The sequence below is a fragment of the Molothrus ater genome, chromosome 1, assembly GCF_012460135.2.
Source record: "Molothrus ater isolate BHLD 08-10-18 breed brown headed cowbird chromosome 1, BPBGC_Mater_1.1, whole genome shotgun sequence".
Taxonomy (NCBI): Eukaryota; Metazoa; Chordata; class Aves; order Passeriformes; family Icteridae; genus Molothrus; species Molothrus ater.
In genome coordinates, this window is record NC_050478.2 from 122389416 (window position 1) to 122414652 (window position 25237).

The window sequence follows — 25237 nt, forward strand, 5'->3', positions numbered from 1 at the left end:
CTGTGTAAAGTAAGCAACAGATTTTTTAGCTCCTGATTGCTGCTGCATTGAATCCAGTAATTTGAGTTTGACTGAAGTATATTTTCCAGCAAACCATCCTGTCTTCACCTAAATACAGAATGAGGTACTTCCCTCATCCTCAATGATAACGACTCTTTTTTTTTTTAATTTGACTTTGTCCTCCTTCAGCCTCAAAAATATTCATCCTTAGCCTTTCTTTACCAGATTACAGGTTCTTTAGAAGCCTAGTCTTTGTCTTTCTCCCTGGACATTTTTTTTTGGTGATCTATCCAAAGTTATTTAAGTCTCTCATGCTTGAGCTTTTTTCTCCAGACATTGAATAATTTTTATCTGAACCCTTCTAAATTTTTCAGTACTCTTTTGAAAATGTATACTGGAACAACAAAAATAAAATTGCCTCTCTAATCCTACTCAATATTCTCCCTTTCCATACCAACAGATCAGACTGTCTCTTTTCATTATTGCATTGAACTGGAGGCTCATATTGAATTACTTGTCTATGGTAAATGCTTGTCAATGGTTTCTGAGGACACTATATTTTACTCTAGAAATGGAACTCGAACATGCTGAAGTCTTATGATGGAAATTTTTCTTTTTCCCTAACAACAGTAAACTCATAATCCTGAATGCAAATAAGAGGAAAACAGATAAAAGGGTCAGAAGCCAATCAATTCTTAGAACGAGGTCATGAGAGTCAAAAGAGTTGTGAGAACAAAAGGGAAAAGCAAGATTTTCTTCTCACATGGAAAATGTATATGCCCACCTTTACCAGGATGTACACTATGCGCAAAACTGGAATGACTGCCTTAAACTCTTCTAATTGTAGTTCCTTATTCCTGCAAAATCATATCTATAACTTTGGCTGTACATGATTTGAATTGGTCCAGTCATCAAGTGTTACAGATCACTTCCCATGACTGCCTGTCTTCATTATTTACCGGTGTGCCAATCTTTGTGTCATCCCATAAGTTTTATCAGCTCTGATTTTATCTTTGCTTTTCAGAGAATTGATAAATATTGAAGGGTGTCAAGCCTAATATGAACTCCTACTGCAACTCAGAAGCAGTCTCAGTTGACTAGGATTCCTCACTGCCTGCTACTTACCAAAATGTCAATGTTTAAACCTACATATTTTTCTTTAGCTTGGTGAAATTGCACTGCATTTAGTTGTATTGCTAGGAAGTAAGCAGTAAGAGATGTGTTCCGATAATTTCTAGATACATTTAGTGTTCAGGAAGGTGAGAGGCTGTTTTTGAGGCTGAAAAAATGTGGAAAACATCATGGGCTGGATTTTCTATGGACCTGTCTTCGTCTGAGACAGCACCCAGCCCAGTCCCAAACAGTCTCACAACATCAGATTTCGTACACACCTTCAGCCTGTGCAGAGCAGAAGAAACCACTGCTCCAGCCCTCACAGCTGACCCAGGACAGAACAGATGTTCTGCATTTCAGTAGTAAGGATAACAGTTTGGAAAACCAAATGTTCTCACAGCATCTCATCTAAACAAGTCATACTAAACACAATTTATTTTTTTCTTCCACTGAATTATCTAAAAAAATTGTCCAATAAAAGGGAGAAACTCAAAATTCTTGGACTGGATACTTTTTAATTACCTGCCCAAGGATTCCAGGGCACACATACATATATACACACATAATATATATATATGTGTGTATAATACACACACACACACACACACACACACACACATATATATATATATATATATATATATATATATATATATATCAGGTATATACATTATGTATAAGCATATTCTTGAAAATTCCTGAGACAAAAAAAATTATAAAAATAAGGACATGCCAATAACCAAATAATCTCTTTTAAAATATCTGATTTTTTAATGCTGTTGAGAATTTATAGATTTGCTATTATGTTAACTTTTATTTTAAAGGATCACTGTATTGATCCAAAATAATCATATTAAATGTTCATATAAGCCCTATCAAAATGGCATTGCCTATTAGAAAAAAGCTGATGGTCTACACAGCAAGGTTTTGAGGAAAATGTAGACTAACTATTTCAGCTGGGGATTTGGTAGCCACAAAGTGATTTGGACTTTGGCCAGAATGTTATAGTTAATAGCCCTTCTTTTGTGAAAAGTGCTATGGGATTTTAATGACAAGCCAGTCAGGAGGAGCTGAATTTTGCATCTCTTCCAAAAACAGCTTTATGAAACTGGTAAAAGGTTTTACCTACTCTTACTGAAGGATTTTGTAGAAATGTGGCTCACTGACACCTCTAAATCATATTTTTGAAAAATAAAAAAGTGGTCTTTCTGTTTTTCTCTTTTCTCTATTAATTCATAAAAATGTAGATATTTATTTAGGATGTTGCATGAAAATCTATATTAGCAATAACCTTGCTTAATACTAAACCTATATACTTGTCTGACAAAAAAAGAACACAGATGTTCAACTTCTTTAAAAATACTTTTTCTAATTTGTAAAAGTATTTTATTTGCAAGCCATTTAGATAAGCTGAATAGAAGTTGAATTCATACTCTTTATATTCATAAGTGAAATGAAAATTAAATTAATGTGAACTTACGAACCCATGTGATGGATTAATAGATTTGGTTTGGTTATGAAGTTGCTGTAGATAACAAGTTATCCTTGTGACTATAGAACTGCTCTCCTGCACTAGGGAGTAGAGCTCTTCCTTTGTCCCTGAAATACTCCAAGCAATATCAGTTTTCTCAGTTGCTGTAAAAGGGATCCATAGTTAGTCCTTTATATTTCATTTCCATTTCCTCATCTTTGTAGATCATCCATAGACTTCCTTCAGGCTATGAATATGGTAGGAAGTAAAGTGTTATTCCCACTCCCCTCTTTTTAGTTTCTCTGTTTTGCAGAATCCTTTGGTTTAGGGAGAAGTTTTGGTCTTATGCATGTTCCCTGCCACTTGAAGCCACTACCCTCTGTTCTTTTCTGTGTAGTTTCTCTTCCTCCCTCTTCTGGTTTGTTCTACTTCCCTAGGTGAGGAGCAAAAGTGGAAAAAGCAGAGGTTTCCACTCAGTTGTAAGACAGGATGCACTCTGTGCACTAAGCAGAGAGATTTTCAACCACAGCTACACAAGGCCATCTTTAGAGCTTCAGGTGCCCCAAGCAAGACTAGGTAATCGTGCCCTGGGATGAGGTCAAAGTTGGTTTAACAGAGGGTTTCAGAACCAAAAATGAAAGCTTTTGTATCTCAGTTCAGAGGAAAGACAACCATTAGAAGTACATCTCAGTGTCACATTGTTAAGCAGAAATGTTATTAGCATCACTGATGTACATGTGTAGTAAGCCAGAGGCACAAAAATGCTTCTATCTGGTTAAAATGTACACACTTGGGCAATGCCAGTGGACATTTTACACTTAAAGGGACAGAAGAGACTTTCTGTGGTAGACAAATGAGCTCAAAGAATACTTGCCCCTATCAGTGCCCCTTCCACTTTGGTATCCCATGTGGACACTTGTTTAGAGTTCCCCTAAGGCTGACCCTGCAGCTAGAGTGTGTACAGAACAAGATTGCCTACTGTATGAGAAGGAGGAGCAGAGGGTTCAGGCCCCTAATCAGCAATGACATTTCTGTTTCCTGACACTGCAGAACAAGGAACAAGGGGTCATTCCACGTAGGAAGCTCAAATGCAAACCTGCCAATTAAGGGAAACTTATAGTTAGAAGGAATGTCACAAGCAAAGAGACAGAAACACACAAGAAGAACAAAGGCATTTTAAAAGATAAGTGAAGAAAATAATCAAGAACTGATGCTCTAGGGAATTAGAAAAAAAAAAAAAACAACCAAAACATACAAGCAAAAAACAAACTTCCACCAAACCCAAAGCACCTTTGCATGCCCTAACAAATGAGCTTTAAAATATATCAAATATCCAAAAAAAGAAAGTATAAAAATAAAGCTGCTGGCTATTAGATTGAATAAACCAGACATCAGAGATTATAGATGCTATACCATGTAAAATTCTGTAATAAAGGGTGGATAACACAGTACATAAGTTAGCCCTATAAGACTAGTTAACAAAATGATCTATTTACTCTGACCCTTAAAATTAATTCAAATTGAGAAAAATTTCAGAAAAAATATAAGCATATTCAAGTGTATAGCTAAAGAATGTAAAAATGAAGGGAAGGGGATAAAGCTTCCTTTTCTTTATTTTTTTTTTAAATCTGATAATCTCCTACCCTTTCCTTCTCCCTTCCTGGACTAATTCAATATAGTGGTACAAGTTCTTTCCTATTATGAATAGAATAAAAGTTAAAAGACACACTTGGTCAAATAATTTATCGTAAATATTCTTTATGCTTGATAATGGAATAAAGGTTGTGTAAAATACAACTTGAAGTAAAAAGTGGTAGGAACTCACCTGATGTGGAAATAACTGCAAAACTGATTTTATGCCTCAATTTACACATTTCTATTTAAATTTTAATAATATCATTTTCCTTTTTTTTTTTGCTTTAAAAATATTTTTGCACTTGTTTCTCTTAAAAACCTAATGCAAATACTTATGTAAAATGGAAAATCATTAGATTTACAGAGGTTTAATGCTAAAAAGCACTTCCATATATATGAAATACATACTTGAAGAATTCAGTGGAATTGACTGAGAATAGAGAATGTGAATTTTTAAGAATTTGGAATTCAATTTTTATAGGTTTCAATGTCTCTGTTTTGCAGTCTTGTCTGTGACTTGCATCAATACATGGTTTTAACATCATCTTGGTTTTCACATCATCCACTGGTGTCAGAATACAGTCCCACAAGAACAGCATTAATGTATTACATGAATTTTCTTTTTCCCAGTGGGAAGCCTTCATAAATGATGCTTGATACCAACGCCAGCAGAAGATCCAACACTCTAGACTGGAGACCTCTGCCAGTATTATAATAAAACTTTCAAAGACTAAACAGAAGAGAAATAGTCTTTAATCAAGATTTGACAGAGTTGTAACCAATTCCTCCGGTTTATTTCTTGCAGCTCTGTATAATGGCAGTTTTCTCATGGGGAATTTTTTGGACTGTATACAAAGATGCTGAAGGAATGAAAACTTACAGTTGATCACTTGAGGCTCTTTCATTTCTAGGAGAAGACAAGAGAGATGACAGCACATATTTTAACAGGACACGGTCAGCTATTTAAACCCAAATGGAGTGTATAAGTTTTGGGCTCTTTGTCTGAGCCCAACCAAGTTTATAATTCAAGTATTTTACTTCGTTTTACTTCTGTATTAGGAAGAAGCATTCAGGCAGATCAGCTGGAAAAACTTCTAGCTGCGTCCTCCTGACTTTCTGAGAAACTGTTACCCCTTCTTTCTACTTGGAGTATGTATTGACAATGACAGTACAAAAGCTAAAGATTTGAATCAATTACATTTTCTTAAGATTCCTATGCAGTGCTAGGGAGATAATGAAGTTTTTACTATTTGTATTGGACTGATTGTATGTCCTGCTTTTTGTGTAAAGTTTCTTTCTGAATAATGACTGAGTATATAAAACTTAATACATTAAGGTAAAAAATTACAGAAAATCCTTTGTTTTACTTTTAAAGTGAAGAATTTAATAATAAATTAAAACATATCTCCCTTTACAGGATAAAAAATGGTATACACTAATGTTACAGAAAAAAGCTCAATTTTTTTTTAAAGGAAAAATTAATTAGTGTTTTCAACATGGCAGTACATCTCTGCATTGCTAATGTGATATAACTAGATGAGTATAACTCTAGATGAATGGAAAAATAAAGATAGAATATTTTTTCTTTTAGTCTGGTACCATTCAGGCTGGTATTAATTTCTTAGACAAGTTAACGAGGAAAATACTAATGAGAGAGGAAATAATATCATTGAAAGACAATAAATCTTAAAACATTCTATTTCTTTGGTTGTTCATTAAGTGAAATAACTTGCACCTCTAGGGCCCTTTTCAAAGAAATGTGTGCCTCAAAGAGCTATTCCACACCAGCACTGGAGAAAACGCTTGGAAAATGAGTGTGGTAGACCTTTTAAACCAGCAACAAACTTGTCCCAGGCAAAACATTTGTGAGTCAGAGAATTGTATACAATTTATTGCCAATAAAAGCAAACTTTTGATCACTAACTTGGGTATTGGGGAAAGCAGGAGTACAAACAATGTGTCAAACTCATACATTCTCCCCTTCTCCAGAGTTAATTGCCCTTGTATTCTCCAAGGGTTGCATACAGTTGATGAAAGCTCCTGTGGTGAGCAGTGAAGCAAGGAAGGGAGGCTGAGGCAGGGCAGTCCCTCGGGGGTGTGTGCATGCACCCATCATCTCACCCCTGCTCACCTCTGCTGAGGGGACTCCGGGCTCCTTCAAAGCTCTGGCACACACCAAGGTGCTCATTTCTGTGCCAGAGCTGGTGGGAATCCTTCCTGGCTAGCACAGAGAAGTCCCCAGGCTCCTCCCAGGTGCATCACCCCACAGCCTCCAGCTGCCAGCCCTTGCACCTGTGCAGCTGCTGTGGGTGAGCCCAACAAAGGTGTCAGTGCCCGTTCTGGGGTGCAGCAGTAACCACTGCTCCCAGCAACTCTGCTGATTTTTCACTATATGTTATACAGAATCAGGCTCAACCTTGTGCTTTAACAAGAACATTCCAAACAAAAATCCTCATTATTTTCACAGGAGGTTTTAAACAAAATACGTAATGACTTGTGCACCCTCTGCTCTCATGAGAAGCTCAGTTGACATCCGCAGTGCTGTGTTAGGATTATATTATGCTTCATAATGAATCTGGAGAGTATTTTGTCTTATCTCCAAAACCTTCTTTGGCTTAGAGAATATGGGTTTCATCTTATATTTACAAGCATCCAAAAGAAAAAGAAGCTAAGTATCATTGGTGTCAAGCAATTTTATTTATACATACATTTATTATTGATACATATATTTATAGAACTGAGAGTAGACTAGGAAGCATATAATAAGTTTTCACAAAAAGGACATACTTGTCTGCAACTTTACACTTGTGGTTAAAAATCTATTGTACATTCTGAATTTTACTCCATTTATATGTATATTAAATGCTTTTACTATATTTCATACTAAGTGTAATCATATAATTGTCTGGAAGCCATTTATATATTTTTTGTATATCAAATTTTTTGTAATCAACACGTCACATAAAGGTGGACTATATTCAAGCAGCTGAAAACTTCCTGGTATATATATTATGGATGCTGTTTCATTGTTTGGCTACTTGATAGACCTATAATTTATCCCAGAGAGAGAGAACACGTTGAGATTTTCTATGCTGCATGTCTCTCGAGCTTGTGAACATGTTCTAGGAGAACATGACTATATCTTTACTGCAGCAACTTGGTGCTGTGGGTCACTTCTCGAGACAGGAGGATGGGCTGGAGCCTTGTTTCAACCTTTTACAAACACTCTGAGGGTTATTGCTGCTTTGCACTGTCTTGCCCAAACAGATTGAGATGCTGCAAAAAGGAGAGAATCAAAGATGTCAGGTCTTGTAGAGAAGAAAAGTTATTGTACACCCACTGTTTTTTCTACCCTTCTTTCTGCTCTTGAGATGGACATATCATTTCCACCCACCTGCAAAACTACAAACTCCCCATGTATCTCTGAGGTATGAACCTGGAAATTTAAATGAGTGAGCAGCAAAAAGGTCAAGCTTCTCAGGCTTTCAGTTGAAAGGAAAAGATTGTAATCCCTGATCAAGGCTTTTTTACTGCTCAGCTTTTGGAGAAAGCAAACTGAATGATGCTTAAGAATCAAAAAAAGAAATGAGTCTTAAAATTTCCCTCCTAAAGAAAAAAAAGTAAGTAAGAATACCATGATAAAGAATTAAAAAAATTATTTGTCTTGCAAATAATAAAAATGTAATGGACTTTTTTCTGATATAATTTTCTAATTCTGTTTTGATGGATTCTGCATTTAGTAAGTAAATATTTTTGGTTTACTGGTAGGATCAAGACATTAAATATATGTTACTTAGTTATTATTTAATTTTAATTCTCCGATAAAAAGGTGCATAAAAATAAAACAAAAAATTAAGACGTGAATTAAAACTCAGTGAAACCACAGAAACTACTCCAGATTTACATTGCTTTAGTAACAGAAGTAGATTTTTCTCCTCTTCTTTGTACAAATTATTTTAAATTACTTGGAGTTCATCACTTAAACTGTAATGAAGAAATCAAACTACAACTTTTCATCACGTCACTCACAGAACAGAATTTTCCATAAATGGCTGGTTCCATAAAGGTGAAGACATATTCCTAAAATCAGTAAATGAAAACTTATATTTTGACATTTGTTAAGAGTTTTAACTACTATTTTAATTCAATAGCTCAATAATAAAAAGTTCCTGGGCTCTCCTCCTTGCTTCCAGAATGGCCTAGAGATATTTGCATTCCATTTTCAATCTAGCCTGTTTTCTTGCAGCTACTCTTTTTTTATTATATCTGCTTTGATATAACTGCTTCTGGAAATTATCCAGTCTGTTCAAATTCATTTTATATCTTATAGAAGCCAATGAGATTGATCTACTTTGTCTTAGAAGGACATATAACTGATTTTTTTCTCCTATGTCCAGTATGTAAGTACATACGGATTCACTGAGGCAGTACTTTTGGTTACTTCTTGAAAAACTCATTTTTATTCAGTCATCCATGAAGTGTGGTGACTAGCTTGAATGACAAGCTTGCTTTTGTAGACTCTCTCCAAGTTATGTTTAGCAAATGAATGAAAACCAACCAACAGATGATATTTCAAATGTTTTTTCATTTTTTTAACAGAACTAAAAAAGAAACAAAAACCCAAAGCCAAAGCACAGTTGAGGGAGTCCTCAACTCAAACAAAATAAAATATAAAAAAAAAATCCTCTCAGTGGATGCTCAGTGAATTTTTGCATAGCATCTTCTATTTCTTCTCCCATAAACAACACTTATGTTTTCTTTCTTGGAGATTTTAGTTTTAGTATTTTTAAGAAATGTGAGACATATTTAAGCTCTTTTCTTAATTATTATTTAAACTCTTATTTTTCATATCCCATTACACTTTATGTGATTGGAAACCTGCATTTTAGTCTAGGAGCTATGAAATGCGCTCAGCATACTGCATGCAACGCAAATAACTGGAAATCAAGTGGTGAGAGCAGGAGACACATTAATTATTCATAGAACTAAATGTATTGAAGAGCCCACATTACAGCTTACAAAGGAGTATCTGTGAGTCCAGTGAGGGGAGGAGTAACTGCCTTCAAATCCAGTTAAAGTGCACCTGACACACAAGAGGATGGTTCTCAAAGTGACTGTGAGAATTTTCAATAAAAGCTAGGGTTTTTAAAGAAGTTTCTGGTTCCCAAATCCCAGTGAAAGTCAGTGAGATATGGGAATTTAATTCCCTTCTTCAAATCATAGCTGAAATAAGTGGAAAGATCTGACCTACATTGTATTTTGAATTTCTGCCTATCTACCCTTGTTAAGAATTTTATAACATTGACCATTGTATCTACATGTGTTCTGACTGACACCCTGTCAAACTATGGGGAAATCCAAGTCTTTAGGGAAAAGTATTAGTATATTTACTTTGAATGGACACAAAGAATGGGTCTCCCAAAGTAACACAAACCATTTTTATCAACTGTTGGTGAAAGCCAGGATAAGCTTATATTTGTGGATGGAAATTTTTATTTGAATTTTCCTTCTGTGTTTTGTAAATATTCATTTGTAGTCTGGTTTTTTTTTTTTTTTCAATTTTTACTTCATTGAAAGGTAAAAGACTGCTGTCATGAGGTCTTCAGTAATGTTTAGAAGCAAGAGATCTGTGGACCACAGCCTTCTCTAAATAGAAGTAAATGTGAATAGGTTTCATTGAAACAGTATTTCGTAGATTAACACTAATGTTATTTACATTTTTGTTGCAATCTTCTAAGAATCTTCTAGATGGGGGTTATTTGATAATTTCTGCACACTTTAGTACAAAGTATCTTGTTACAGAAAACAGTATTGGTTTGTCTAAAATTTCTACTTTCCTGAAAGTGTCTAAAAATGAATACTATATTCTTAGCATTGGTGTATACCCCAAGGTGCATTATTAGCTATTGCTTGTAGGCATATTGTTGCTGCTTCGATAAGCAAAGCCTTTTCACTACGCATTAACAAATGTATAAGAGAATTACAAAGTTAGTTGGTACTTCATACGGATTCACCGAACATTGCTAACCTTAAAGAGATTGTAAACATTCAGTGCTGCTGTATTTTATGTGTCTTCTTTTTCTGAATTAACCAGAATACCTCATAATCAGGGAAAAATAATAGGAAAAATATCAGTATCTTCTTCTTTCTTTTCATTTTTCTTTTCCTCCAATTTTTGTCACAGGAGTGTTTAAAAGTCTAGAAATCACAGAAAACCTTGCAGTTGATTCATTTATGATTTTTTTTTTTCAGATGAAAGTGGAGACTTGCTGCTGCAGGGAAAAATTGTAGTTTAAATCAAATCAAAATTGAAGTGACTTATTAATTTATTAACCACTTATAATTAACTAGGCATCAATGAAGTATGTATTGAGAGACAATACTGGTACAATAACAAATAATCCCTGTCACTTAGATACTTAGAAAAATTTAATAAATTGAAAGACCTGGATATTTTGAAACACACTTCTATAACTAATCCCTAGAACTTCTAATTGTGGATGAACACATGCACACATGCACACACACTCAGAAACATGCACCCATTGCCATAAGTTTTGGAGGGTGCAGATCCCTTTCATCTCAACATTAGGGAGCCCACCTGCCAAAGCCTGCTTGTGCAAGAGCCCCATCCTGTGCTTGAGCTTTGTGCTGTCATTCCTCCCCCCAGAGATGAGAGCCCCCAGGAAGAAACTCCCATTCACTCAGGGTACAAGTCCCCAGGGTGTACCTATGGTGGCTGTGAGTGAGCTCCACATGGTTGCTGGAAGCACCTGTGGCAGAGGGTGCAGGATCACTTTTGGCAGGCTTTTGCCTTCTGCTCTCACCTCCACTGCCTGGCTCCATTGGCACAAATTTTTAATCTTAGTTTATACTTCCTTTCAGGTTGAGTCCTTTGCTCCCAGCATCATTCAGGACTACTAAGATGGTGAAAGGCCTTGAGGGGAAGCCATATGATGAGCAGCTGAGATCACTTGGTCTGTTCAGCCTAGAGGAGACTGAGAGGGACCTGAGCATAGTCTACAATTTCCCTGAGGGGGGAAGAGGACTTACAGACACTGATCTCTTCTCTCTGGTGACCAATGACAGCACCCAATAGCCTGAACCTGTGTCAGGGGAGGTTTAGGTTGGATATTGGATATTAGTTTTAGGTTCGATAGTAAAAGGTTCTTCACCCAGAGGGTGCCTGGGCTGGAACAGGCTCCCCAGGAAATTGGTTACAGCACCAAGCCTGACAGAGTTCTAGAAATGTTTGGATGATGGTCTCAGGCACATGATGTGATTGCTGGGATTGTCTTGTGCAGGGCCAGAATTTGGACTTTGATGTTTCATTGTGGGTCTCTTGTATCTCAAGATATTTTATGATTCTGCAGTCTCTGATTGTTGTTTCATCTGGCTGATGTTCATGATTCTCTTTAATATGACCTGTCAGTTTTGGGCAGATACACCCTAGACAATTTTGTATATTCAAGCCACGTGGACACCATACACAGTCATCTTTGTGTTAGCAAACATTGATAACCAGAGTGTTTGCCAAAGGTAGCCCATATAAGGCCCATATAAGCAAATCAGTGCATATAACCCATATTTTTAATATCCACAATGGACAGTAGTTTTCCTCGTTTGTACTTTTACCATTTCCTCAAACATCCCTGTTATGTTAATCATGTATACAAGAATCTGGACATAGTAATAATCTTGAGCAACATTAGAACAAATGTTAATACAATGACTTTAAGTTTTACATTTGAGTCTAATAAACAATGCAGAATATATTTTTTTCTTTTATGAAATGCTTGAAACAGAAATTCTCCCTTTTCACAATTATGATATTATGTGATATATATCAGGTGATATATAGGCACATATATGATAATATATGTGCCTCACTCTTTTTGTCATAGATCAGAACTTCTGTGCAAAGATGACTCTACCAGACCTCACACCAATTTCCATGCTGCTTTGATGAAGAGAGAAGTGGTAATTTGCTACACTGATGAATGGATAAAAGCAAAATATAATTGTATTAAAGCAGTGGATGCAAAATTCCATGTGTCCTCCATCACTCTCTACTTCTCAGTGTGCAGTACATGAGAAAAGGTGGTTGGAATATTCACAGTCTGTGAAGTCATGGAAGGCTAGAGTTTGAAGTCTTGTTTAGCTATTTTTTAGTCCTCACTTTTCTGTACAGTATATGAATTTCTGTATCTATATGTATCTAAAATATTTGGACATATATCTAGGTTATTTGGTAACTCTTTCCAAAAACACTAAGTAATACTAATACTAATAAAACCTATCTTCCTTTTTAAATAAGATGACAATCACTTTTGACTTATATGCCTTCTTTATTTATGCCCAATACTTCTTGTCTTTGTCTATCTTTACTTATGCATCAAGTTAGTGAAAAAACTTGTCCATGTCAGCTGTCCGTTACTGAAACAACATGTGCTTCACTTCCTTTTTAATAATATTGGGGCTTCTGCTTTTCCCCTTTTTTCTCCTTTTCCATTTTTTCCTAAAGAGTACATGAGGGATTGTATCTATTGCTGTATTACTAATCAAGTATGGCTTTTTTTTTTCCTACTTTGAAAAAGATATTGAAAACAAAAGCAGATTCAAAGTACTTTTAAAACATACAACTTACAAATTTAATATATCTAATGTGGAATGGTAACAAAGAAATTTAAAACTTAAATTAGCTCAGTAAAATTATTCAATTTTTTAAACCAGGGAAAAGGAGATTAAACATCAAAGAGGGGAAAATTTTACTGACTTAAAGCCAATGAGTACACTGTAGGCTTGATAGAAAAAGAACCTACAATGCTATTCTATCATTGTCTTTCTGAGAAAAAGGTCATGCAAATTCTGGTGCTGGAAAAATGAAGGCGATAAATTCTAAAATAAGGAAATTATGATAAATATATTCTTTTGCATTTGCATTAAACATTCCAGTTGATTGGTATTAGCATTAGGTTAAAATATTTATGGTACTTGTTCTGGATAAATCACATCAATATAATTTATTATTTAAGAAGAAGTGAGAATAATCTGCTTCAGTGCAGATAATATTGTTATTCATGCTGTCCTGATGAATACCATCTTTAAACAAGTGGAAAAATGTTAAGTCTTTGTACACTCTTGATTTAGAAAACTGTAACAATATTATGATTTTAAATACCTTTTAATTTAGAAGAGGACACTCAAATAAGAGAAGGATTAAAATGTGTAAAAAGAATGAATATGCCCTAAAGATATCTCCAGAGTACAGTCTGTACTGGTCTACCTCTGTATTGGTACTGGTGTCATCAATCAGATTAGATATCAGTGGATTTTATGGTCCTTCAATTTTTTTAGAGTATTGTGGTTTGTTCCTGACAAATGCATTTTCAAAACACAATATAAATGATGATAGGACACTTGTTTTTACCTTCATGTAATATAGTCTCTATTAGTGGAACATAACTATTACCATGATAATTCAAATAAAGGAAAAACCTCCCAAGGATTTAGAGATAGAAATTGACTAAGATAAAGGTATGCAAAAGTTTTGAATGTAAGATTTTATATTCTTTGTGTATTGGAAATAGTTTTTAATATGGTAGTTATTATTTGCTTAGCATCAATCTGTACAAATATAGAAAGAGGATTCAGACCCTAGCTTACAAACTGAAGTTTATCCAAATGGAGGTAGCATATTTCAGACATATAACACTGTCTGCTGCCAAGCAAAATTTCACATTTCCTGTTAAATATTACTTTACCCCTGGGTAATTATCAGAAAGAGTTTATAAAAGAAATTTACACCGAACCCTGGTCTGCATACACAGGAGGCATGAATGCTGTTTGTAATATGTGAATTGTGAAAAGAGAGATGAAGGAAATAATTAGATTTAATAAAGCTATTTGAGATAAATTCTGTGCTAAAAAAAAGTACAAAAAAAGTTTGAACTTGAAAATTTGGAAAAGATGATACAAAATCAGACAGTAATTCAGGAGATGAGTGGAACAGGCAGTAATTATTTTGTGGTAGAGACAACAAAAAAAACCATCAAGACTGCTAAAAGTAACAAAATTTGGCATCTGTAGTGAGAAGCAGGCTTCAAACCCTGCGTGAGGAGCAGTTTGCAGTTACTGGCCTTAATGTGGTCAGGAAAGGGATCAAAAATTCTTAGGAAAAAATCTCAACTACACTGAGATTTCAATAATAGCAGATGAGAAATTGTAATACAGTTTAGGGGCTGAAGAGGGGCAAACTCAATGGGAGATATGTAAAACAAGGACTGGAAAAAAGTTAGGAACAGCCAAAATATCTTGGAATCATGGACACAAAATCCAGAAAAGCCTGGATCAGTGATGATACCAGGGAGAAAAAAAAAGAAGAAAACTTGTGATGGAGAAAGAGTAGGGAAAATTTTTGAGACGATATTTTTCAAAGCCATTTCCAACTTCATAGTTTTTAAAGCTTGCTCAAGTTCTAGTAGTTTCTGTCCACTTTCTTTTTCTATAGTCTTTATATGACAGTCTCCATATATTTCCCATTGAAATGAACATTGCAATTGGGTCTATGAAGATTTGTACTGACCTCATTGTGTCATCAGCTTGACATTATAATTTCATCTCCAGAGAAACATTGAAACACTTTTCATCATGATTCGATATTGTAAATGTGGTGACCATAGATAGTAATAAAAATTCCTTGCAATTGCATTTTGACATCATAATGTAATCTCCATAGTCTCCACTTGACATTGTGATGAGATTGTGGCAATGCTAACTCTGTATGAATGAAGCTGGGCCCATAGAATGAAAAATTTAAAGTACAGTTTTGTGCATAGAGATCAAATGGTTATAAATACATATATATTTTATCATAATTAAATTTTTGTTAAAAATTAGAACACACTCTATTCATATGAGGAATGGAGATCTGGAACATTCTGTTAAGTGAAGAGATCAGAAAACGAATCAGTTTTCAGATAAAACTTTTTGAATTCATGCAAATGAAAACATAGCATATTTAGTGCCATAGCAGAGACTTGGAATCTGTGATAGGAAAGTTCTTCACAGTTCTATTGTTTTCTGAGGCATGTACTTCTGCCTTAGTTCTTGAGTAGTGTAGGAATATAAACAAATGTAATATGTTTATGAAAGAATTTTTCTTTTTTGAAGTCCATGAATTTTTAGTTTTAAACACATGCATATGTCTTACAACATGGATCTCATGTTTATCTGCTTTGGTGTAAAAAAAAGTCTGGTGTGGAGTAAAAAGTCTGGTGTGGGCCTGTTTGATCCTCTACAACTTTAGGTTCACAGTTGTTAAGTATAGTGACAGACTGATTTAAACAGTGACTTTCATCCTCCTAAATTAGTCATTACTCTAATACGAACTGGAATGACATTTTTTAAAAGTCAAAGTATTGCTGATTTTTTTTGTGGAATCTGAATTGATGACCTCCTGGTAAAATACATTTATCTTATTATTAGATCTTTGAGACACTATATCACTTGTAACCTTTACTTAAAGCACTTTCTTGCAGATATCCTTCTGATTTTTGCAATGCAGGCTATAACAAATATTTAAAAATAAGTAAAAAGGCACCATCCCTGGATTATAACTATGGTACTAGACAGAAGACACCTTGAAATTTGGAGTTTTTCTTTTGTATTGACGAAACTGAATGTCTTCACTAGAGTTTAGCTTATGGAACTTGAATAAAGCTTAGATAAAACTCCCAGTCTTTCACAACCTGCATTTTTTAATGGTTATTTCTCTTGTCTATCTTTCTTTTCTCTTGGTAGTGACTAGAAAATATGAGTGTAAAAGTATTTAGTGTGGTCAAATGCATAAACCATATGCTTAGAACCATGCAGGTTGAAAGTTTACTCCTGGCTCCAGTCCTAACCTGCCCGTTCACTTTACCTCTCTAAGACACTTAAAAGATAAAAGTGTACATAATAGGCTTAGAACCTTTCAAAGATGAGCTAGAATAGAATAATCTTATCATAGAATGATGGAATCATAGAATGTTAAAAGGTTGGAAGGGACCTTAAAGACTGTCCAGTCCCAACCCCCTGCCATGGACAGGGACGCCTTCCACTGGGCCAGGTTGCTCAAGGCCTTTTCCAACCTTTCGTTGAACACTGAGGCATCCACAGCCTCTCTGGGAACCTGTTCCTGCACCTCACCACCCACCCAGTGAAGAATTTCTATCTGATATCTAACCCGACTTTGCCCTCTTTAACTTTGTTCCCTTAAATCCTTGTCCTATCATGTCAGCTCCTGATGAAACATACAAATATATATATTTTTAAAAGTATTATATGAATTAAAATATTTTAGGAGGTAGTTTTATTACTGAGTAGTATTGATATAGAAAAAATAATTTAAAAATATATAACAACATTATAATTACAATTAACAATTTTTGAGTGTTTATATTCCATTTTCAGATGGGGCAAACCTAATTGACCACAAATTCTGTATATATACAGAGCTAATAATAAAATATCTTTTCCTAAATTACTTTATTTTTTTTTAATAACTATATTTTTTTAATGATACTGTGGTACTTTTATGTCAAATTGTCATATCCTGGGCTTCAAATCAGAAGTTAGAAAAAAGCATAAAGATTTTGTGATTAGACAATTATGTGGAGAGAAACTATAAATTTCCTGTGAAATTTTCCTAATTATTTTGATGAAATTCAGAAAATTATCTGAAACATTTGCTGCTACATCTTTTCATCTTCACTTCTTTTTGTGAATAAGAAAACATTGCAACAAAAGACAACACCAGTGCAAGCATAATATGAGAAGTTTTTTTCCCACTCTGGAATGTTTAAATTGTCTTCAAAACTAACTGATTTCACTTGTCTTTGAAAATAAATATATTTAAATAGTAAATAAATATTATTATAATTTTGACATGAACAGTTGTAATTTGAAACAAAAATAAACAGCTGAACTATTGTAATAAACTTTTGTTTTCACTTTGATAGCATCTTCAGTCTTTTATGATTTTTTTACTTTTGAAGTACACAATGACAATACCATTTTTTGTAATTATTTTGAGTTACTTTTTAATAATTTTGAAGGCATGTAAATGTGAACAGTTGACCAAAATGAAGTTTCTAGCATTGACTTGAATACTTAAAATAAATTCTGTTTAATAGTAATACAATTGCACACACTATTCACAGCAAGTTTTGAAAGTGCATTAGAGAATTTCAGTTTTCAATTTGGAGAGAGAACTTGTCTTCTGAAGAAGAAATAAATTCTTCAGAAGAACAGTTGTAGGCCTTCAGATACTACCTGCATATGCCTCATATCTCGAGGAAGAATGTACGGTCTATCCAGACCACTTATAGCAACTAGGCTGATCAGTTCTCTCAAAAGTAATCTGTGCTTTCCCCTAATCCATTTACTGGGGCACAGCTTCTTCACTAGTGGTCTGAGAGGTTGTCTGCCAAAAGGAAAACATTTGTAAATGGCCATTAATTCCAAAATGCTTATCTCCAGTGGACAGAGATTCTTTTTGCAGTCATTTGGGGAAAGGGATTGAAGTCTGCTGGACTGAACGTCTGCCTCAGGAATCCCCATTGCACTGATTTTGGGTTGAATTCTTCTCATTATTACTTCACAATTGAGATGTGAGCCCAGAAGAGTAATTGCCAAGATAAATATTTACTTTTAACAAAAGTACTAGTGGCTAGAAATTCTATCTGCCACTTCCATCTAGACCATAGACCTCACAGATAATGGGGGATGTGGTTAGTGACTTGAACCCAGCAGAAGGGGGAAATTTTATAGGCAAGTAGTATATCAGCTCTGGAGTAGTATTTCTTCTCATGTTATGCAGTGTGCTGACCTGGCTTCAAGAGACCACAGACATTTGCACCAAGAGAAACTAAAATTGTCACCTTTTTAGTTTGGAATGTCCTGTAGTATATCTACAACAATGACATATGAAGTTTCTTTTATGCGATTTCCGCATAAGATGATGACAGTTGATAGGGTAGACCATGATCACAGAGTCCATACAATAATACAAATGTTTTGTAAGTATTTAACACTGGTATGCTGGGGGAAATGATTTTTTTAAATAGCCTTCCATTTTCTGTTTGTTATTTAAAATTCTAAAAATCTCTTAATATAAATTGAGAATCAGTTTACAAGTGTGATGATGAAAATATTTTGCCTGTAAACATTCACATACAGTAAATGTAGTCAGATCTCAATTTTCTGAATTTTTGAGTAATATTTTAATTACTAAAATAGTTTATGTTTATTTCAGTGCTTAGACTGCCTTAATTCAGTACATAAGTAGGGCAATTGCTGTGAATCCCAACATCTGGCAATCAGTGATTTAATGAGTTACTTTTTAAAGAAATGTCTGTCTGCCGGAGGGGTCTATAATGCAATTAGACACATTAGCACTTTCTCAGTCATTTTTCATGAGAAAATGAAAGTGATTGGTACAAGCTGTAAATTGTTTGCACTTTTGGAAGGCAAAAAACTCATAATAGATTCATATTTCTGCTTTATAAGGTGGATTTTGTTAGAATGATGTAATGTAATACATTTGTTGCAATTTCTGAGTATTTGTTTGCAAAATGTAAGGATTTAGTCATAAATGATAGTGTGCAGTTACAGGCTTTGGCCAAATTTTGTTCTATGCTAACAATTCACAAAAAAGGATGCTGATGAAATATATAAACTAGAAGTCAACAATACAAATTCAAAGAAATTCCAGAGAAACCTTTGTAACCAGTAATACAATTTGGAAAGGATTCAAGTATTTTTACTTTTTGAGTTCTCTACTTAATTAATAGTGTTCTCTTAAACATATTTTATTGGATTTTTTAAATTATTTATTAATTTCAATCTCAAAGTACAGAAGTAAAACTTCAGGAATTTTAATACAATATCACACAGAAAAAAATTTAACACTTTGATATTTGTATCCACATTCTAAATCTCCTGAAGATTTTGTGGTAGGAGTAAAAAGTAATTTCTTGTTTTACTGGAGATTTTTCTGATACAAATGTCAAAATTTTTATACTCATCCTGTGGCTTTTAAGAACACCTCACTTCTTAGAAAATTAACTTTAGTGGTTAAGAACAAAATTATTACTAAAGTAAGTTTAAAGATGTACATTTATACACTGCTATATGCATTTTATGCATACCATAATAATATATATATATATATGTGCACGAGACAAATATGGTCAAGGCTATCATTTTTAAAATAAAGAGAGAAAAATAAATAAAATTAATCTTGAAAACTATCTTGAATATTTGCATAATATTACAATAGAAATAATCTACTTGCAATTATTCAATTAAGAGGTAAAACTATTGTCCTTAGTAATTAAGTAACCTGCTCTACAGAGGAGTTTATCACAGCATTTAAAATAAACTCAGCTGTGTGAATAAAGTGGAAACTTAAGTGGAATCTAAGTAATTTTTTTGTAGTTGGGTTTTTGAAGTGTTAGGACAGGTTCTAATTGAAACACTGAACTTCATGTGCTTTTTGCCAACAGCCTATGAATATAATTTCTGCTGATTTAAGAATCTGATGTCAGGGCAGTAAGTATGCAATTAGCTTTAGTTTAAGTGATAGCAACATGCTGTAAATAAGAATCTTAATTGTGTTTGCAAGATTAAAATTCAGTTTCATTGTTTTTTTTCCCCTTGCTTCTTTGGTGGCTTTGTGGTATATTCGCATTGCTACCTCTAAATGAATGTCAACTTGTTTTACCTCGACTGCAGCCAATCGATACTTCATTAGGCTGAATTGTCTTGTGCCCATGCAACCTTGAAGCTGTGGCTTAATTACCACCCGTATTATGCAGTGGCTCAGAGTGCTGTGCTCAGCTGTGTCAGTTTCGAACAAAAGCCATGCTGTTGCCTGTATTTAGGAAAAATGGACTTTTGAACTACAGAACTATAATATTTTCTAAGTTAACAATTCATGATGATAACCTTTTTTAAAACGTCCATGTCAGTTTTCAGTAAGTTTACATTTGAATGGGTTTCTGCATATTGCAAAACTTCAAAAGACGAGTACCTTTGCTTTTCATGTTCAACCCATCTTTGATTTAAGATAATTTTAAATTAATGGCAAAGTAACATTCATCTGAAAGAGAAGACAGGAGAAAGTGCAGTCAAATGGCAATCATGACAAATGACATCTCTTGTCTGAGAGTCATTTTTCCTCACTAGACTGATTTGTCATCCCCACTTTTGACATTTTTCATCCTGCTATGAAATCACATTGACAGAATAAGATATTTCTACACTTAACAGTGGGACATAGAAGATGGTTCTCTGCCTTCATTTATTTTTTGTATTACATTTAAGGGTTTGTAAAATTTGTAAGCAACTAAAGTCCGATGACAAATTTCATCTGCTCTATAAAATATAAAGTTCACACTGCCCTATAATCCTAAAGTAAATGTTGCTGTTTCATTTATATCAGGTCATTATACAACGTAAAGGAAAACAAATCTCCATGAAGATTTTCCACTTGGGAGTATTGCCTTGTTATGAGCAAGGATTATCAAATCCAGTAACAATGAGGACAAACTACCTAACTTTAATGTATTGTGCCATTGCCTTGGACATGTCAAAGACCTGTGGCTAGCATTTTCAATTTCTTACTTCAGCACTAAAAACATAAGACTTGTCCATTGCTGAACACCTTATGTTCATGCAAATAAGTTCAATTAGCTTAGTTTTGTCCTCCAGATCATACAAACTATACAGAGACATTGGCATTTTCTCTTGAGTTACAACAAAGGATTGACTAGAGTACAGTCCTAAAAGGCAAACCTCAGAGATCACATACATGCAGCTGAGTATGTACTGACTTGTACACATGGTACAGAGAGCAATTCTTCTTTTTGTTGTTTGTATTTTCTTGTTTGGCTGTTTTTTTTGTTTTTATCAAATGCCTCATGATTACTCCTGTGTACACCAAAATGTTTATATCTGTTTACATATCTGTGCCTAGTACCTTACTGATGGTGAGGCATGCTGACCACAAAATGGGAGGATTGTTGCCTTACATAAGCAATGTTTGAGTGCTCAGAGGATGATAGTCCTCTTTAAAGCTCTTTTCCAAAATCCAATGAAAGAAATTAAAAAAAAACTTTCTGAGAAAATATTTCTTTTATTTGTCTGCTTTTGTGTTCAGTGAACTAGATCTGTAGCTAGATATCATTGTGTCTTTCAGTGCTCACATCAGACAATCAACTACTAGAAATCTCAAATACTGTTTCTAATTATCAGCATGTTCAGAATTTTCACACACTTTATAACATGTAAATATTACTCGTTATACATGCCTTTTGTGTACTGATCAGGCCCATAAAACATGCCAGAATTTGTACCAACAGTGTGAGCCTGCAACTTCATGCCAGTATTAGTGTACATTCTGTTGTATATTGCCATGTACTGTGTTTTCTAGTATAGCAAAGTACAAAAAACCAACTTTCACTTAATTAATTAACAAATCTTGTGTTATGCATCAGATGCTTTTAATTATTATTTTCCTGCTTGAATGAAAAGAGGTGGCCACCCTTGGGATTCAAATTTCATGGACTTCATTTGGCTCTGTTCTTACTCTTTACCCACATTAATCCTAATAGATTTCAGGCAAGGTTCGAATCACCATTTTGTGAGAATGAAGATGAAAAGTCAGCAGAATCAGTGCCTTTTTACCTATTATGTATAAAAACCAAAAAAACATAGCCCTGTGTATTAAGTACCTATCTGTGAAAGTTTTCATTTTATCAGAGAAAAAATTTGAACTGTTTGCATATAAAGGGAGTTTTGACTAACCAAATGGGGACACTGTTCATTTCTGCCACTAGACCATTCTTAAAGTTGCAAAGTGTTTATTTGCCCTCTGTTGAAAGAAGTTCTTATTCAAGTTCACAGTTCTACTTGAGAATGGGGGCATAATCAGCAAGCAGGACCATAATGGCTTAACTCCAGCCAGCAACTATGCACAACATAGCCACTCATTCACTCCCTCACCCAGAGGATCAGGGACAAAATCAGAAGAGTAAGTGATATAACACATGGGTTGTTTATACTTTAATAGGTAAAGCAAATGTCCCCAACACAAACAAAAAACCCTAAGGAATTCATTCACTGCTTCCCATGGGGCAGTAGGTGTACAACCATCTCTAGGAAGACAGGGCTCCAACATGCCTAGCAGTAACTTGGTAAGCCACACAGCATCACTCTCAATGTCCTTTCTTTCCTCCTTCTTCCCTCAGCTTTCTATGCTGAGCATGACACCGTAGGGTGTGGGATATCCCTCGGCTGCGTCCTCTCCCAACTCCTTGTGTACCTGTGTGCTGGTGGGGTGGGGTGAGAAGCACAAAAGGCTTTGATGCTGTGTAAGCACTGCTCAGCTGTAGTGAAACCATCCCTGAATCATCAACACTGCTGATGCACAGTCCAAATTAAAGCCCCATACTAGCTGCCATGACTATCATGAATTCTATCCCAGCCAAAACCAGCTAGAAGAAAGATGCCATTCACTGTTCTAGTCTAAATAAAAAAGTACATTTGAGAAATTTCACTTTGTGATCAGTACTTCATAGAGTTGTCCCTCCTTTAAATTCTTCTGCCACTTCTTGTGTTCTAATGAATGTATGTGGGATAGAAAGACATTGTAATGAGCATGGTTTATTCCATCAAATCTAAAGCAGGTGGATTTGTATTTCTATAATGAATTACATCTGTTCATAGGAATCTTTCAAGCAACTTTCTAACACCAAAATGTTTATTATTGACTCACAAGATTTCAGGAAATGTGTCCAACATAACCAGACTCCTGTATAACATTACACAGCCACAAGCAATCAGGAACACAACATGAAGTTCACTCTTCAGTCTTGTTTTGTGATGATCTCTTTACTTTTACACAGTTTCTTCTGGTGACAGAATAACTTAACTTGGTAAAACTTTTCCCCAATATACCCTAGCTACATTAATAGCAACTGTCATTCATTATTATACTAAAAGGGAAGAAAACTTATACTGAAATAGGAAAAAATGTCCTTCAGTGAAATTATATGTACAACTCAGCCTTAATTCAAGTTCAGTTTAGTAGGAGCTATGAACTTTTTTTCTTTTTTTTTATTGGAGACATCAAAGTACCTGCTACTGTTCACTAGAATATTAAACCACATAGGGACAATATAACATTGAAGACAAAAAATGAAGGTTTAGGGACATATTTTACCAAAACTGTAAAAGTAGATTTTATTTTTATTTCAAATTGAGTTGCATTATATCTTCATAATCAGTTTCTTAAAAACTAATGTTATAGTGAACCATGTTTACCTGGAAAAAAAAAAAAAACATTTTACAAGGATAAAATAATGAAAGGCTCTGAATTTATGCATTTTCCTTTTACAGATGACAGAGATTAGTATTGGACTTTGATTACTAAAGCGTGGGCAATAATTGTTGTCTCTGTTGATTTTGTGTTATTCATATGTGTACATGGCCTGCAACAGATAATTAGAGCAGAAAAGGAGAAACTAAACTGGAGACAATTGATCATTAAGATTGAATGATATGGAGAAAATTCACTCACTGCCTGTTTACTAAATGGGTAAAACAAGACAGCAAAAATCTTATGAAAAATCTAGAAACTTACCAGTAACTTCCATTGTTTTCCCCCATTTCTTTCCTTGCCAGCAGAAGAGTTATGACCCATTTTGCTTTTACCGATCATCTTCATCATCACAGAGTGAATTCCATGAACTACAGTTCAACAGGAATGTGCATCACTCTCATGAACATCAGACATGGCCTCATGTGATCCCTGGAATGTAAAAGTAGGGCAGCAGGGGAGTAGGCAAGATATTTCCTTATGTATACAATCATGATAAGAGAGATATAAAATACATTATCTCAGGGAAATGTCTGCAATTTAAAATTATTAGGGTAGAGGAAAGAATCTTAATATGTTGTTTGAGTAGGAGAAAATGTTTTGAAGGAATAAATAAAGCATTAAATTTACTTTATTTCTGAAAAAAAAAGAACAGGGATAGGATGTCATAATACTTTAAAAAGACTTGAAAGTGTGTTTATCAACGATAATCTAGAGTGAATGCATAAGAAGGAGCAAATATCTGTATACTGAAGTAAAACAACCAAGAATTAAAAATATGTGAAGTTTATTTGAAAATATTACTGTAGCAAAACTGAAGTTGTAATTTAAACTTGGTTGTTGATCACAAATACAGTTTGGGCGAAAACAGAACGATCAACATATATCTCATATCAGACTAGATAATTTTAATGGTTCTTTCTGAGGTTAAGCTATATGAATATACTAGTACAACTCTCCAAATTATTTTCTTTAAAAACACATGCAAGTCATCGTTGGCAACGATAAACTGAATTCACACCCAAATACATTGAAATATGTTCCTGAAGGTCTCCCTTTAAATTCCTCCCACTAAAAAGCCAAAGCAAAATAAAAATACAGTTATCTACTCTCAAGTTGATTTCCAGATATAAATCTAGACATATAAATTTTCAGTATAAATTATTTTTACTGTGTAACTGGCTGTATACCATTGAAATAGACAGTAGTCAGAAGTAATCAGGTGAAGCAATATTATAGACTTATTTCATCACTCCTGTTAGGATGTTTTTTATTATTGCAAAAGAAGAATGTTCAAAAAGTTGTTAAAATATTATAATTATTTAGTGCATTTAAGAAACCTTGGTAAACAGAAAAGCTTCATTCAGAATGTAGGCTGGCTATAGTACATCTTCAATAACAAAATGTCAACATGTAATTTTTGAGTGAATAAATGTAAATTTTTACCTTTGAAAGCAAAAGTGAGTTTAAGTCATATAAAAGTAATTTTAAAACATTTAAATAAAATATTTTTCAACCATACTTTAAATTATAACAATTTTGATCAATTCTTTCTATATTAATTTTACCTTAAAGAGGCAGTTTATTCAATAATA

At 34.2% G+C, this 25237-nt stretch overlaps 1 long non-coding RNA gene across 1 annotated transcript in view; it reads right to left on the minus strand.

Annotated features, from left to right (window-relative positions):
- Window positions 1–6897: 6897 nt before the first annotated feature.
- The window catches only part of LOC118684169 (uncharacterized), a 32536-nt gene continuing 14196 nt past the window's right edge, over window positions 6898–25237 (minus strand). The window contains exons 2-3 of the long non-coding RNA XR_004979783.1: window positions 23907–24074; window positions 6898–7495 (exon numbers count right to left, since the gene is read on the minus strand). This is a non-coding gene — a long non-coding RNA (uncharacterized LOC118684169). The remainder of the gene's footprint in view (window positions 7496–23906; window positions 24075–25237) is intronic.